We start from the raw sequence: 17358 nt of genomic DNA on the forward strand, positions 1-17358 counted from the left end.
CTGGTAATATTGTAGGTAAGTGGTGATTATGAAAACAACTTATGGATTAACATGGATTAAATTGAGATTCCTTCATAGGAATATTTCAGCATCAGGAATGATGGGGCTAAATGACACTTGTATAGTTTCTAAAAACTGCATTTTTTTACTGTCAATGCAACTTACAATGAAGGTCCTGATTTAAATTTTATTCAGTAATTCTATGTGACAATTTTTCCTCTCTCTCCCTCTGAATTACTTTGTCTATTCTAGATACGTTGATCTAATCAAGAATGAGAAAGACAGCTTTTGTGAAGCATCAGATTTTTCTTGCTGGAGTCTAGATTTAGTAACTTCATATTATGAAGTTAATAAATGTCCCTCTCTCCCTTCTAAGGATATGGAGGATGGAATGGACTGAATGGTTAGATGCTTATGAAATTTATGTGTAATGAAGGGTCCTTAAAGATTAATTCCATCCTTAACTTAGGGGCTGATACCAAGTGTTCAGAAAAGGCAGCTTTTGCAGGTTGTTCATATTGCTTTCTTTTGGTATTTGAAGAAATCCCTTTTGGATTATCAGGTATTCAGTGTGTAGTAAGATGTTCAGCTCCTTGCTTCAGGCTCCAAATGGAGAGTTAATGAAATTAGTATTTTGAAAACACTAGCACAAACATAATTATAGCCGGATGTGTTACTGAGATTTTAAACTCAAGTTTTACAGTAATGATCATACTCCCCAGGGAAACCTCCCAGCAAATTTAAAAGGACAGCTAATAATCTAGCAGCCCAGACCACATGTGGTGCAGGTGCATGCAAGATAGAATGGCAGAAACAGTGATATACACATCTCAGAAGCAATGTAATCTCTTTGTGCTCCTGGAGACACCTCAGTTAAAACTGGGAGATGTTCCAGCACTCAAGGCATCTTCTGAAGACAGTTATCATTCCAATAAAAGACAGTTTTTAAATTATGAACTGTAATTATTCAACCTAGAGAATTCTATTACTTGTATATGCAAGCTACTCTCAAGCATAACTGATTTCTATTTATAGTGTTTAGGATACACTAAAAATGCGCATCTAAGAATGAGATACACTCAGAGCCACAAATATGTAAATGTCTATATGAAAAAAAAACTAACACAATCTGCTTTTAAAATAATTTTATGGAATTATTAACTTTCTATTTGTTGAGAGGTGCAATTTCAACCAAAGCAACATTTAAAATTATTTTGATTTGCCTGAATAAGAATACTTTTTTTTTTTTGTGAATAACCTTCTGAAGGAATGCAACCAAAGTACTTGTGATTTTGCCTGAAAGCTGCAGTTAGCACTAGTTTAGCTAAAAGTATGTAACAAATAATATTTTATCCAGTTTCAATTGTGTTATAATTACTGTATAGTCGTTTGTTATGATTCAGTCTTCTCTGTCAATTGGGCAATATTAATACCCCATTGTGTGAATGGAGACTCAGATACAGAGAGCAGGATAGCTGTGTTTTTCATCTTGGTTGTTTTTTCCCTGGGAGATTTTTCAGTTGTAATGGTTTAACCTCCCATCTCTCCCCACCCATGCATATAAATGTCTTAGCTATGGAAGTAGTTCAGTTTTAAAGTTCAGGTATTGTCTAGGGTGATGTGGTCATAGTTCTGGACTTAGACTCTTTAGGAGTGCACCTAGAAGTAAGGAAGAGTAAGTGTACTATAACCTCTTCCAGATATTTTCCAGTTCAGCCCAAGGGAAGACACTACTGCAACCAAACCAGGGCCATTTCTGTGTTTGTCCAATTGCATCTGTGGTAAATTCAGTCCCTCAGTGTACTGAAGTATCCTGAAAACGATAGCAATATGTGTAGGGCTTTGCTTGGGGGATGTCTGCATGAAGATTTACCTGACTCACACTTCTGGTTCCCTAAGCTATAAAGTCTGTATATAAATGACTTTCCCAGAGTTACCAAGCAATTATATTGTGGAACATACAATTTAAATTGGTATCTCCAAAGTTAGTATCCTTCCATTCACTGTTGATACACTGATCTGAAGCTGTCTGAGGCAATAAGTTAGTACTTTTAACTCTTCCTGAACTCAACAGGATCTGTTTATAGTGTGACAGCTTCCAGCATGGTGCCTCTTACAAGGCAATTTGCAGTTGAGTTGTTGAGCAGAGGAGCAGCAGGAGAGGTGCAGCTGTGCTGCTTTCAGAGAGCCTCATGCCAGGCACTACCAGACATTTACCCTTCCAGCTCTGAGGTCTTATAGGCTGAAGGCAGGAAATGGGGAGATATTTTTTTTCATCTTGTTGGTTCTCCATATCCTTTTCTATATATGGAAAAGTACTGATTTATGTGAGGGAGAAAAAAATACTCCTTACCTTGGCAGAAGCTACCTCTCCTATTAACATTTTTTTTTCTTTCTCTTTAATTTTGTTCATTGAATCCCAGTTCTTGTAACATTGTTTTTTCTCTATATTAGGAGAACTCATAATCTTATAAGAGTGCCTGTGCCTGTTCTAAACCTATGTTTTTCACAGGTGCTTTTCTTTCATGTCTGCTGTTACTGTTAATACACTTCTATTAAGCAGCCTATAGAACTCATATCAGGCCATTTCACAATAAGCATTTCTAATCTGTTCATGGATATCTTCTGGTTATTCAAACATGCTTTCCTCTTTCAAATATCTGCTTTTTTAAATTACTGCAATCTTGATTCAAATCTTCCTGGTTATCAGTTGGCACAAACAGTTTTATTAAGATTTCCTATTCTTTCTGTCTACTAGACCTCATATTTAGTAATGTGTTTTACTTCTACCTTATTGATAAGAGAATCCTTTTGAATCATTCATCATTTCCCTTTAGTTTTCAGTTGCTCAAATGATTTAATAATTAAATTTACAATATTTGTAACCAGAATCTCCTATGTTCTAAATTAGTTGTAGGGAATACCTCAATTCCATTCTAAGCCAATCAATATTTTGTAAGTAATAAAAAATTCTGTCAGTGTTGTAAATGAATCTTCCCTCTTTGGAAGGTTTCCAGGACCCCACAATGCAGTTTTCTGCTTAGATTTAAGAAATTAAAACAACTTATATGCCTTTTAAGACACAGGAGTTTTAGGTCTATGACTTCCCAATACCTTTCAAGCATCTTTGAGAGGTAAATGCTGTGTAATATCTGAAATATCTGTATCATCTGCAACATCAATACTTGATACAGATATGCTGACCTATAAAATAGCCAGAAAGGGATAGCACCGGGGAAAACTGCAGTTAAGTAGCAAACCTTCTGTAGGCATTCTGAGCTATGCCTTTCCATTACTCATTCCCAGAGGAACCTGCTTTTGCTTGTTGTACATACTTCTGTATGTATATGTTGGTAAAATTGGCAGGAAGTGTTCATTTGTGTGTGTTTACATAGGTAGGTGCAATTCATCTTCTACAGTACAGAAAAGGTGTAGGAAAGAATTCGGGTTTTGGTTTTTCTTTTAATGTCAGTTGTACCCCAATGCCATAAAATAATGAAATATAATTTCCTTGCTGTAATTCCTCATTATCTTGGAGCTCATATCTGAGGACTGATAGAGCTGTCTTTTGTCACACATCAATTTGTGGTGAGCATTGATTGCAGCAAGAGAGTACTTAAGAACCTCCTGGCCCTCCTTTTGTGCTGTGTCTCTGTCCTCTGCCTCCACTCCCAGAGAGGCATATGTGGCCTTGTGGTCTCAGTAGTATGTGTTCCCCTTCCCTATGCATGTCCTGACTAGTTATTTGCCTAATTATTTGTGTTAGGCTAACTAAAACCTCTCATACCTGCTGACATGATGAGACACCTGCAGAAATACACCTTCTACTTAACATCTTGTAGTGATAAGCACTTTCCACTCACTATTTTAGTCATCTGCAGACTTCATCTGACTCCATGGTGCTCTTATTTACGTACCATTAGATGTAGTGGTTCGTGTTTCTTTTCATGCATTGTCAGTTGATGTAATTTGGTATGGTTAACCAAACACCAATAGATCAGGTTGTCTTATCCTAAAAAATCCTTAAGTTGCGTGCCCGAATGTTACAAAGTTTCCCAGAACTTAAAAAAGAATCTTTGTAAATTAATGAGGCTAATTCAGTACATATGCAGTTGTGTGGGTATGTACCATACTTTCTAAGCCATGACAGTGGTAGAACAGGAGACGTTTTGTTGCTCTCTATAAATGGATCAAAGGGCAGGTAGGATTGTTTGTTGAAAGGCAGTATTGGCACCAGAAAGAGAATAAACTTCCCATTAATGTATTTAATTTTTAATGGAAAGGTTGATACACTGGAGAGGTGAAGTTCTGTAGCAACCTTCCTATTAGAGTAGTGGGGAGAAGAAAACAAATTACTTCTATGATGGAACTGGCTCATTTATGAAGAGGTTATACTATCTGGTTGTCTGTGATAGCAGGGAATTGCATTTGATAACCCAGGAGGTCCCTTCCAGTCTTACTTCTTATGAATATGCAATCATTATGAAAATAAATAAAGCTTCTGGTGTGCTTCACTGGGTGCAAAATAATTATTCTGGAATAACCTTAGGAACCTAGCTGGAAATAATTAGTAGAATTATAGCTGGTAAATTATAATCTGAAGACACAGCTGAAGTGAATGAAAGTGCAATGTGGAGAGTCTTTTGCTGTTTGCTATCCATCCCATGCTCCTATGCTGTGAATTTCAATGACTGACAATAGAAGTTGCTGACTGAATATCCAGAATTAATTTATTCAAGATTTTCTTCTGAGAAACCATGCATTCTTTGCTGTTGCAGTAGTCAGTGATTCCTGAGTGACCTTCTAATCTTCAAGTCTTTCAGATGGCTGCCTGGCTTGTGCTTCTGCTTGATAGAGTATGTTGTCCTCAGGTTGCTGAGGCTGGTGGCTGTATTTCTGAGCAGGTCAGACCAAACAAAGCAACACACTGGAAATCCAAATATGCTATGTAAAGCACCATCTAAATACTAGCAGTAAATCACAGGACTCTGTGCTATGCTACACGTCCTGTGATTCAGTGTGTCAAAAAGGAACTATTGGGCTTCCAGGTTGGGATAAAATAATCACACAAAAATAGGTGGATCTGTCAAGTTCTTAAAAGATATTACTGAAATATGCAGCAATCTGCTCAGCAATAAGGCTTTCAAAGATGGTAAATATTAGTCTAGAAAATGGGAAAATAGACTTTTTTTTTATATTAGTGCTTGTGGAAATAACTTCTATTTGACTTTGCATTTTAATATTTGCATCTTTAAACCACACTGGAAGGTTAGAGGTAAAAAAAAAAAGCAGAAGAAGCTATTATGTAAAAAAAAAACCCCAAACACAAAAAACAGCAAAACAAAAAAACAAAATCCCCAACACCTAAAATCCCTGCTGAGTAACCTTGTTGAACAGAAATACAAAGAAATGTTTTGTATTTAGAAAAAAAAGCAACAACCTAGTTGTTGTTTAAACAAATCTTTAAGGTTCATTTACAGTACAAAATCCTAATGGCTCTAGAGACCTGACAAGAAGGAACAAAAAGTTTTAGCTTCTTCCCACAAAATTACAAAGTCACTTTTTCCATTATCAATTGTTGTAAATCTCCCCAGTGCACTTTAGTGACCTAAAAGATGATTAAAATACACTGACTTGCAGTGGTAAAAGGATCACTGGTCCCGCCAGATTTAAACAATTCCTTACTAAAATAAGTACAACGTGCAAGCACAAACCCTACATTTTCAGTTTTCTAGTGTCATAAGGGAATCCACTTGAGAAGCAATACTGCTGCGTTTGGGATGGCTGATAATTGATCATTCTCACCAATGCAAATGAGCAGTAAGGATGCAGTACTGCTGTTACTTGGGTGCCTATTAGGAGGAGCTATGGAACACAAGAAGGGGTTTTCAATCCACTGCAGATGTACACATTCCTTACCACTTTAGAAACATGGCTCAGGAAGAAATTAATTGTTCTCTTTAACTTTTAGGAAATAATGAAAAAGTGATGCACTTAGCCACACTGTCATTGTTCAGTGCAGAAGAAATGCAAGCCTGTAAGATACCATGTAGGCATAGCTGGTTGTGCTTCCTGGAGTTAAGGTTACCTTGTGCCTCCATTTTGTAATGTTTGTTTCTGCTGAGTTGAACTTGGTCAAACTGAAGTACACTTGGCTGCTGCTATGGGATGTATCTGAGACTTTGTCAGCAGAAAAAATGATCTTTTTCTTGGAAGAAGACCGCATTCTTAATTGTTGGCTACAAAAGCTCTCACACTTTCATATTTCAGACCAGACACGTTCAGACCAGCAGCTGCTTCATGGTACCGGTAAGGCATCCTGAGAGTAGCGCTTCAGCTGTGGCACTGAGATAGGATAGTCACCAAAGCCTAAAAGCAGGGACTGAAGCTCAAGACAAATGCTTTGAGGCAAAGGATGCTGCAAGCTGAATTAAGCACTGAAGCTCAAGACAAATGCTTTGTTGAGGCAAAGGATGCTGCAAGCTGAATTAAGGTGTTGTGAGGTGAGGAGTGGTATAGAATTGCTGGACGAAGACTGTAGGCAAGGAAGTACATATGATTTTCATCAAACAAGTTCCATAAAGGCTGATGTGGGCAGTCGGTGCTTTGAGTAGCAGCAACTGAGATCAGAGAAGTACTTAGGACTGCTGCTTGTGAGAGTTGTCCAAGCAATGATGTTCCTGGGGTAGGAAAAACCAAAACAACAAATATTTGTATAATTATGTGTGCATAGTGTTGTGATGCATCTGTTAAAAGAAGCAGAATTAAGCTTGACTGGAGTTGACTTTGCAATCTGAACAGTGTTTTTCATGCAAGAGAGATATTTCAGCTGGATTTCTAGGTAGTTCCGTGCAGTTTTAGCAGTGCTCTTTCATCTCCCTTACCCCAGGATTCACTGCTCACTTCCAGTGAGCCTCATCAGTGCAGTTTGTCCTTCTGCCTCCTGCCAGCAGCAGTGTGATCCAAGGTATGTATTTCTGTTGTAACTATGTTTTATGTGGAAGATGTGCCTGTAATACTGGAGCCTGAGTTTTTCTGTGTATTTGTGGCAAACAGCTCTGCTAGTGTGTGGCATTCTTAATCTGTAGCAGATGTCCACCTATGAACCCTCTACATATGCTGCTGACAGCTTAACAACTGATGTAGTCTAAAGATAATTAAATATTAAGTCTTGAGCAGGATCTACTATCCTATCAGTAATTGAACTACTCTAATATATTTGATTGTTTAGTGCTGTGTGCTAAGGCAGATGCATTTCATCATTTTGATGCTTTTCATGCAGCTTTTCTCATTTAATGCAGCTTCCTGTGTAAGCAGTTGCATTAACTAACAGCCCTACATGTTTTCCATCTGTCTTTGTTGTAAGAGCAAGTGAGGTGCAATAAAAGCATCTCTTTTTAAAACAAGGGAGATCAATTGCAGAGGCATTCTGCAGTCACTTATTGGAAAAAATCTGTCCATGATGTTCTTCATAATTCCTTTAAGCTTTCTCAACTATAACTTGGAAGAAGAGGCCAACACCCACCTCCCTACAACTTCCTTTCAGGTAGTTGTAGAGGACAATGAGGTCTCCCCTCATCCTCCCCTTATTCAAACTAAACATCCCCAGTTCCCTCAGCCACTTCTCATATGACTTGTTCTTTAGACCCTTCACCAACTTGGTAGCTCTCCTCTGGACACGCTCCTGCACCTCAGTGTCCTTCTTACAGAAGTGAACACTGTACTCAAGGTGCGGCCTCACCAGTGCTGGGTACAGGCACACCATCACTTCCCTACAGCACAGGAACCTCTGTTACTTGCTGTTAGGAAGATGGACCCTGTTGGTACCTCAGACCTCTCAGGGTGTAAAAACACAAGATGTGGAGTGATGTGTTTAAATTCATACAGCTGACCAGTAACGAAGTGGGGAGAGTAGTTTTAATTTGCTCCCTGTAGCACGATGGTCCTGCCTTCTGTGGTTGTCTTACACTAACTGCCTCTCAAACATGACATGCCTTGCTGTCTAGCCTCTTCATATGAGTGTGTATGGAACAGACTGGTCCCTTCAAGGAGGAAGAAAAAATGGCAGCCAAAGGCAAAAAGGCAGCACGATGGCGAGTTAGGTCAGCTAAAATCTGGTTGTCTTTTTCCTTTTTTTTTTTTTTTTTTTCTTTTAGGGGCAGAACCCAGATCTGCTGGTTCTTTGTCCAGTCCACTAGGCAGTGGTGCCCAGTAGTGTGTAGTCATTATTCACTGTAAATTGAAAATTTATTCTAATTAGTGCTGTAATCCTCCTGTTGCTTTGGGTCAGATGTCTTCCAGTGTAAACAAAACCCCATCAGACTTGAAGTGGGTCAGATCAAGAGACACTGCAGCACATCATAGCTTAATCCAGTGGAATGGGTTCTAAAATGTGTCTTTTGATGGGGAAGGGGACACTGGGCTGCAGTCTGTATTTTAAAAAGGGTCACTCTACTGGAAGACTGTAAAAATGCCATGTTTTTTATTTCAAGGCATATTGTAAGCACTGCATTTACACAAGGAATCCCATGTCTTTTCATGTGCTTTGCCTGTTAGAGCTGCACAAAACAAATTGAATGAAATACACTTTCAAAAGTCCATTTGCAGAGCAATGAAATGAAACCATCTTAATCTAACAGCGTGTAAAAGTGTATAAATTTGGCAGTGACATGGATATATAATTGTGCAGTTTATGTACTGCATTAATGAGGTATAAAACTTGTATCAGAAATGCAGCTGTGCAGTGACTTTCATTTCACAAATCCATCAGATCAGTATATCAATAGAAGTATACTCTTTCCACAGTGTTTGGAAGACATTTAAGCATTAACACTAGTTGTCATAGAGTTCAGAGAGTCAATGCAAGGCCTGAGAGGCTGACATTGCCCCACTTAGATCTTACTCTCATTGAACTACTAGCTGCTACAATTTAATATTTCTGTGAAATGTCAGACTCAAAGTTGAAAGGACTGTTCAGCTGTGGGGCAGTTTGATGTGGGTTTTGCTATCTCTGTGCTTCTGTCACCAAAACAGAATGTGATGTACAGTTGCAGGGAAGCGGAGACAGAAACAAAACCCCAAAGCACTACAAGATCAGACTGAAGTATAGGGCTGCTAGGCATGAGGATACTGGGGAGACAGACTTAGAGAGAGCTTCAAGATCTATGTCCAGACTGTTTTCATAGCTCAACTCTATATAGGAGGCATCTATTTTCACAGTCAGTGCATTGTTCCTCATACTCCCATGTGGATGGGAGACAGTGAACAACCCAGGGCTGGATGGATAGCTGCATTTGCCTGTAGATAACTGGAATTCAAAGCTGATGGAAACCAACCTCTTACATCTTGAAGACTTACAGCTACATAGTTAAAGTGGGGGCATACAAGGCTCTTAAGATCAGCAGAATGGCTCTGTGAGCAGACCAGTAAGAAAAAATCATCAGTCTTACATATGCTTGACAAAATCTAGAACAAATTCAACTGTCTGCACAAGATGGGCTATTTAACATTGACAATGTAAAAGGCCAAGCACAGTTAGGAGAAGAGGTTGTTCTGAATATTGGTAATGAGAACCCTTTAGCTTAATTCTAAGCAAACAGATTGGAACAATAGTTAAATTTTACAACTCTTATGAAGTTCAAGAACTGTGAAATATGATGAGCCAATATTTAATATTCAAGTTGAGAATCAAACAAATCTCTAAGATCTTCTTTTGTCCCCAAGGCCTGAATTAGAGATATGTCCATCATGATCAAGGAATTTAGATACTTCAGACTGAGACCAGCTAAGATAGTTTTCAATAGTGTCTTCACCTAATAAAAAAGCAAAGTTGATAGTTTAAAAGAAGAGTTTGTGACTAAGTGAAATGCTTTAGCAGTTGAGTTTCCAACCCCTAAGATTCTCTGTAAGATTCTTTGTATCTGATTCCAAAAAACTTAAGTCATTATTCTTGTTTTGGTATCAGTTATGAAATGTACATTTGTTAATGGTTTGCCTAAATGCAACAAATGCTTTCCCAAAGCTGATCAGGGTTTCATTTCTGAACTTTATCAGCAGAAGTAGGTAATCTGGGGCTTTTCATCTCTCAGTACTCATCTGTGCTGCAGAGAGATCTGTTAATTAGAGTCTTTTCTCAATATGGATTTTCTTTCTTTCTGTGTGTATGAGTGGAATCAGCCATTTAACAAAGCAACCGAGTAAGTCCTTATCAAGTGCTCTGTGGCACCACTGAATTTGCAGACAATGTTGTTGCTTGTATTGGGGAAGAACTTTGTCTCCTCTGTAAATGAGAGTAATAACTAGGAGGACAAAGAGCAGTTTCATACCTGATTCTTTGCCAGTGTCTTAAGACATGTATGAGATCAATAAAGCTGGCTTCAAGGTACTTGTTGAGAGTATGAGGTGCAGAGATTGTGTCAGCCCAGGATAGTAGTAAGATTAAACATGTAATATATAAGCTTTTCCATTGTCTTAGTGACCTCTGAGATATGTATGGGTAATAAGAGAATTAAGGATAACCGTAAATAACTCCATTTTTAAATAGGTCTAGAGTAAAGCTTCAGCTCAAATATGCAGGAACATGTCTTCTCCATCTTCAGAGTTATCTGTGTTCTAAATATGTAGTGCCTATCAGAGTAGAGAGATGATGTACAGATGTTACAGAAAAAAAAATGTGTAAAAGAAGAAATGTGACTACCCCTGTCATTAGAAATCTCAGAAATTCAGTGATGATCACTGACTGAGGATTCATCAGTGAAAGCTAGAGGGACCTAAAGAAGTCAGTCTTCTCACAGATAAAGGCAAAATTGTACAAAAGATTTGTAAGCATCTGCTCAAGATAACAGAACACTTGGAAAGGAGATCGAACGGATGGAACTAGCAGAAGTAATGAATGCTGATCCTACAATTGCCTGTGAGATTTAGTTCATCGCTAGTAAAGACTGACAAAAAACAAGTTGAGAACTTTGCTGATGCAATTCTAGGAATTTATCAAAATATAGTAAAATTGTGTTAAAGGAGCATGGAGATTAACGAGTTGACTGTCACCTGAACATTTTCAGATCATGTGCTTAAACCAAACCCTAAGAGAAAATAAATTTTTCTGAGTAATCCTAGTAACAGTGTGTACTTCTGACTGCTCTGTTTGTGCTGTTGTGAGATGATGCAGACAAGTAGAAGAAAAAGAAAAGCTCAGGGCTGTGCATGAATCAAGGCTTCAGCAAGAAAGGATCACAATGTTTCTTAAGCATCTCTGGCACGGATTCATTATTCTAGAAAAATGTGTGATACAGTGATTTTCTCATCACAAAAGCCACTTTGCGTTGAGACCTTTAAGACACGTTCATACAGTGGAGTGGTGGAAAACCATGGCTGTGTAGCTTGCCATTGAGCCATCTGCTGTGATCCTACCACTGCAGTTCTGTGATGGCCTTCCTGCAGCCCTGCAGCTGGACAGGGCCTCCTCTGAGGGGCAGAGCAGGTGAACTGGGGGAATGGAGTCATGCTGCTGGGCTGTGTTCTCCTTTCAGACATGGGAGTGGAACATGGCTACCTGGATTTGGGATGGTCCTTCTCCCATACTATTCTTAGGCTTTCAGTAAAATGTTTTCATTGCTTATGTTAAAGGGATTAAAGGAAATCAGATTCTTCTACTCAGACCCAAATATTCAACTGAATTTCAGGCCATGTCGAATTTAGCACTGAGAATGACAGGGGTCCAATGTACATGAGCATGTGGTCATTCATGAAAATACACAGACACCTCAGTAATGAATTACAGCTGCATTATTTTCAGATAGTTAAATCATGGTAAGCTAGTAATAGTATTAATGTTAGCTAGCTTAAAACTTGGTTTCTTAAATATAATGGATAATGTAATAAAATATAACCTACATAAAAATAAGAACAATCTTTTTTTTTTTTTTCGCAGAAGGGTAATCAAACACTGGAGAAGGTTGCCTGGACAGGTTTTGGATTCTCTATGCACAGGGTTATTCAATCCTCAATTGGACAGAGCTCAGACTGCTGTAGTTTTCCCTGCTCTGAGCAAGGAGATTGGATTAGATGATCTCCACAGGTCCATTCCAGCCTCAGCCTTTCTGTGGTTTTATCTTGTAACATTCTTGCTGTATTTTTGATAGACAGAGACCATAGCAATTTTCATCCTGAAGTACATTTTGTGACAAAGTTTCAAGTCCTGATAAGAGGTTTATAGTGGAAGTGCTGACAAAACCATTCCTCCAACAGCAAAAATATGCCTCTAATATATATGAAGAGAACATGGTATAAGGTCAATAGTTAGGGATTGACCTATAATTCATGCATGACAAAGCATTAGGAATGCTTATAATTAGCAATTATCAGTAGCAGTCTCCTATAATTTTTTGTATCATATAGCCCTTTAATATCTGCTTTCAATTGCCTCTTAAGTTAGTAGGATATCTATTTCTTAATGCATTAAATCTGATTTTTCTTATGCTTAAAAAAAAATAATCAAAAGAACCAGCTGAGCCTGCTTTTATTTATTTTAGTATTGTTAATATCTTTTATTTTTAAATGCATCACTTTTGTGTTACATTCTATTTATATTAATTTAGGATTGTATTTTATTGACTGTACAGCGATGAGATTTTCCTTTTGTAGAAGTTCTGCTCTATGTAGAGTGTCTGTTACTTCAAACTTGAAGGCAGATGATTTTTGAACTTGGACACACATGGCTATTTTTATTTTATTTTATTTTTTTTCCCTCTCCTTAGTGTCATACTGTGTGGGGTTTGGAAGCAGGAAACTTTCAGAGAGTTATGTTCAAATCTTCTGATCATTCCCGTTTTTCCTTCCCAATTGGGATCCACTGCTGCTTTTTGAAGAATAAAAAGGAGAAAAGGATGTTGTTCTTCTATATTTCATTTTGGAGGCAGTTTCATTTTTGCACTGAGAACAGTGATTTGGTGTTGCCTGAGCATTACTGAATGGAACTAATTCTCTGAATTGCAGTGCACATTTTTCCCATTAATTTTATCAGCAGTTGGGACCACTCAGAACTTTGAAGCCAAATTATGCAAAGCCTATTGGGATCATTTCTGGAGGAGGAAAGGTATTGTAAAGAATCTAAGCTGTTTACTCTCTTTAGCTCAGTGAGAAGAAAGTGATCTGAACAGGGAGTTGGGAAGGGACTGAGAGGAAGAGGGAAACTTGTCCTTCTTGTAGAGGCCTGAGAATTTAGTGTTCAAAGAAAGGATAAACATCCACCAGTAAAATCAAGGTTAACTTGCTTGTTATAATATTTTCTTTTTTAAGAATTTGTTTTGCTAGATAAGTCTAGAAAATTCAATTAAAAAGATTGTTAGAAAGATGCATAACTAGGAAAGATGTTTTCTTTCATTTTTGTAGTTAGGAAAAAGAGCCCTTTACTTTGTGCCTTGTCTTTAGGCTGTATCTGAATGCCTGGCTGGCCTGGTGTTTAGGGCACGGTTCTGTGCGTTGCTCGATCTGCCACATGGGGACAGTTAGAAGGACAAATCTGGTTTTGTTCCAGCAGGTCTGTTACCAGGAATATGGCGTAATCTTTGCCCTTCAATCCATAAGTAATTTTCTGGTTATAGGGCTTCTTAGAATTGTAGCCCTTGATGTTATGTTGTCATTAATGGTCCATCTCCCACTTTTTTAAGAGGAGGCTATTACTCCAGTTTTCTGTGTAAAAGCCTTTTTTCCAATTATTCCTACTTAGAGCTAGTGGTGTTTTACTCGTGCTGTTCAGGTGGGCTTGAGCAGCATGCTGGCAAGAAGGCAGATCTGTCTCTCTGTGTGTATATATATCTCTATACTTTGTATCTGTTCTCACCATGAAATATCTTGTTTAAAATTACAGGAAAAACATGCATTTTCTTATTTTTTTATTTAAGTACCTGCATATTTGCAATCTATGTTTAAGTATTTTCTGTTTGTGTTCAGTTCCCTTTGGTCACTATCAGTGTTGAATAACTTATTTTGTCATGAAAGTTATCTATTCAAGTTGATTGGTTTAAAATAATGTATTTTTGTCTTTCACTATTCTGACAACAAAGCTTGCTATGTATTTTTTTTTTTAATTGCAACCTAAAAAATGGAAAAGTAATTTTATTTCTGTTTTATATTTAATTGTGTGTGATCTGTCAAATGTGCTGTGTTAAAAATGAACAAAACGGCTTCAAGAGAGAAATTATGGATAAGATTCTGGTAGTAACTGCCTAATTAATCTCAAGATGTGTCTACTTTATGGTGAGGTTTGTAGGCAACAGTAATAGCACTGCCACTCCATCATGGTTCATTGGCTGAAGCAGTAAGTGGGCAAATTCTGATAAAAGCCAAGACGATTTTTTTTTTCTGCCTCCAGATCAGTGGAGCAGAACTGTCTTTTATTTTTGTTTCACCTATCTACTCCTACATTTTAGCATTGGATATAGTGACAAACTCTTATGTTCAATCAGGAATATTTATCAGTTTATTAAACTGAACTGCACTTAATAGATGAATTGTTAAAGAATCATCTCTAAGAGCCCAGAGGCTTCACCGTGTGAAGACAGCACTCTATAGCAGGGCAGAGCTGCAGAACAGAAACTAGTTGGACAACACTCTTCCCCTCCAATCTTTCAGATTTTCAGTAGTGTTTCTCAGCAATGACTTAACATTTATTGCTCCCTATATTATCTGAGTACTTACAAGCATATCTGAAAATTACTCACTATATAAATGCATGAGTATTTGCAGCATCCTTCCAAATGGCAAGAATGTCACAAGTGACAATTGATTTGGAATAGTTGTTAATTGGCCATGAAATCAGTTTGACCCAATAACCACAGCATTTTCTTGTCTCTGACACTGAAATATGGACTTTAACCTCATCAGGCTTCAGGGTTTCTTCCTACAATGCTCAGTAGAACTTAAATGTTAAGCATTCTGGGGGACCTCTGGCAGCTGTGCCACTCAGACATTAAGCTGAGTTTGCTTGCTTGCTTTGTCCATTAACAGCTTAACTCTACAGTTGTGGAGAAGATGGGATGAAAAATTCAGTTTGCTGGACTGCTCACATGCCTAAAACCATGCATGTGTGAATGTGCCCCAGAACAATGAGCCCAGTGGCTTCTGTGGCTCCTGCTGCCAGACAGACCCTGCTCACACAGGGCTACCCCAGTGACCCTGAAGCATTCAGATTCCTCTGGTGCCAGTTGTAGCTCCTGTCTCCCTATTGTTTCTATGTGGTGTGGGGGTGTGGTTGTTGAAGGGGAAGTTTTTGCAGGCTGGCAGCTACAGGCATGTGCACACTGGGGAATCCCATTTGAAAGGGGTCCTTTTAAGCTGTGTCTGTGTTACCCTCCTGTCATTTTTCTGAAGCATTTTGAGTCCTTTTCAGCTCTTTACATTGTTCACTGAACTTTTGATCTGCGTCCTTACATTTAAAGGTCCTTTGGTAAGCATCTTGGAGAGCTAACATGGCTACTTGCTTGCTAGAGCACTATTAAGCTGTTGTTAATGATACACAAAGTGAGATGTGCCTGTAATTGATACACAAGAAAAGAGAAGCAAAGTACAGAAGCCCATTTGGGAATATATGTTGGTTTGCTTTTTGTAAGAGGTTTATAGTTTCCTTCTAATTAACTGTTGCAATTAAAACGTAAGTTACTGTCAAATCTATTTTCCTTGCAAAAAGAAACTGAATTCTCTGTGTGTCTGTGAGAGTATACAGAGAGTATGATGTTGTCTGATGCCTCCAAATTACCTTTGTCCTTTAAAGTCCAGCAAAACTTAATTCATTGCACTTTTGGGGCTTTATAAGCCTGGAGGAGAAACATTGTCATTCAGAAGTCAATTCTGCTAACCCATTAGGAGAGTACATTCACACTAATGGTTCTACAGTCAATCAGCGACAAAGACCTACAGGAAGACATACCTGTTTCACTGTTCACTGATCTTGCAATTTGATCAATATTATTTCAAATGAGGCTTTTTCAGCTTCATCTGTAACATCTCTTTTTACAGACAGACAAAATATTCTTCATAAAACTGTACTGCGGATGCTGCTAAAAGGACCAGCCCTATCTTTTACATGTCTAAACCTTAGTAGAGGTTCAATTTCATTCACCCACATGGTTTTATCTGTTTTCAAATGAGATTCTGTTATTCTGTGGTTCCCTGAGGGAGTAATAATTGTGATTTCTTTGCTTTGAGATGTTGCTGTTCTCTCTAGCAGAATTTTTCAGCATGTACCACAGGCTTTCTGTGTGCTTCTGAAGAGTTAGGGAAGCTTTATGGCTTTTAAATTTTGCTGTTCTGTTCACAGAGTTGTAAGAATTCAAGAATGACCCTGGGTTTAACTTTTATCTGTTACAGGTGGTCTGTGCCATGTGGTTTTGAGGTCCATTTTCCATGGTCTTGTCATAGGACCATAGGCAGAGAGCTCCCTGCAGAGCCTGTGCAGTCTACACAGAGGATGAATTTCTGTGCTCACCTGTCTGTGGCTGGATGAAGAGGTCATGCAGCTGGTAGAAGTTTACGGGATCTGCATTAATGTGACTTCTTTGCTCCTGTGAAGAAGAGGTTCTGCTGGTGTCGAATTTCCTCTCTGCTTTTCTCTACTGCAGCTGAATACATGCCGGATTTCCAAGGAGAAGGTAAGAATCTTAAATGAAAATACCTATACTTGCATCAATTGCAGTTCCACCCAACGAGCAAATATCATTTAATTTAGAGAGCACAATTAAATCAGAGGCTCATAGCAGAGCAATTTATTTATTTTTAATCAGTCTAGCATTTGGTTAAACACATGGATTCCTGTAAGCTGTGCAATAGCTAACAACAAAATTGTTTCTGTAAGGAGTAGGAAACAACTGAATAATGTTCGTATCTTGAGAAGGTTTCAGTTGAGAAGGAGCTTCACAGGTGACCATGTGATCAGGTTGTTCAGATCTTATTCTTCTGCTGTAATGAAATGGATCATAAGGTTTTTAAAGGTAGCATGTGTCAAATTAGGTACATTGTAGAGGAAAAAATATCTGGAAGATGCCATATAGCAACAGGGAAAGCAGTTGCCTATCTGGCAACTTACATAACTGAGTGGCACAGGGAGAAGATAACTTGTCATAGCACAGGTGTTAGTAGAGGCAACAGAAAACATGTTTGAATGTGCAAGATGAGCAAGAACAGTTTGGTAAGGCTTTTACAGCCAAGAGAAAGTATGTGATTGGGATATTGGGGTCAAGAATATGTCCACAAGTTTTATGGTCTGAGAGAGGAGGGTTACTGTTAGTTGTAAGCAGAAGGTGAAAAAGAAGCAAAGACTGTAAACAGTGGTTAACACAGTTCTAGTTGAAAGCAATCTTCTGA

The sequence above is a fragment of the Chaetura pelagica genome, unplaced genomic scaffold (assembly GCF_000747805.2).
Source record: "Chaetura pelagica isolate M959 unplaced genomic scaffold, ChaPel_1.0 scaffold425, whole genome shotgun sequence".
In the NCBI taxonomy this organism is placed as follows: domain Eukaryota; kingdom Metazoa; phylum Chordata; class Aves; order Apodiformes; family Apodidae; genus Chaetura; species Chaetura pelagica.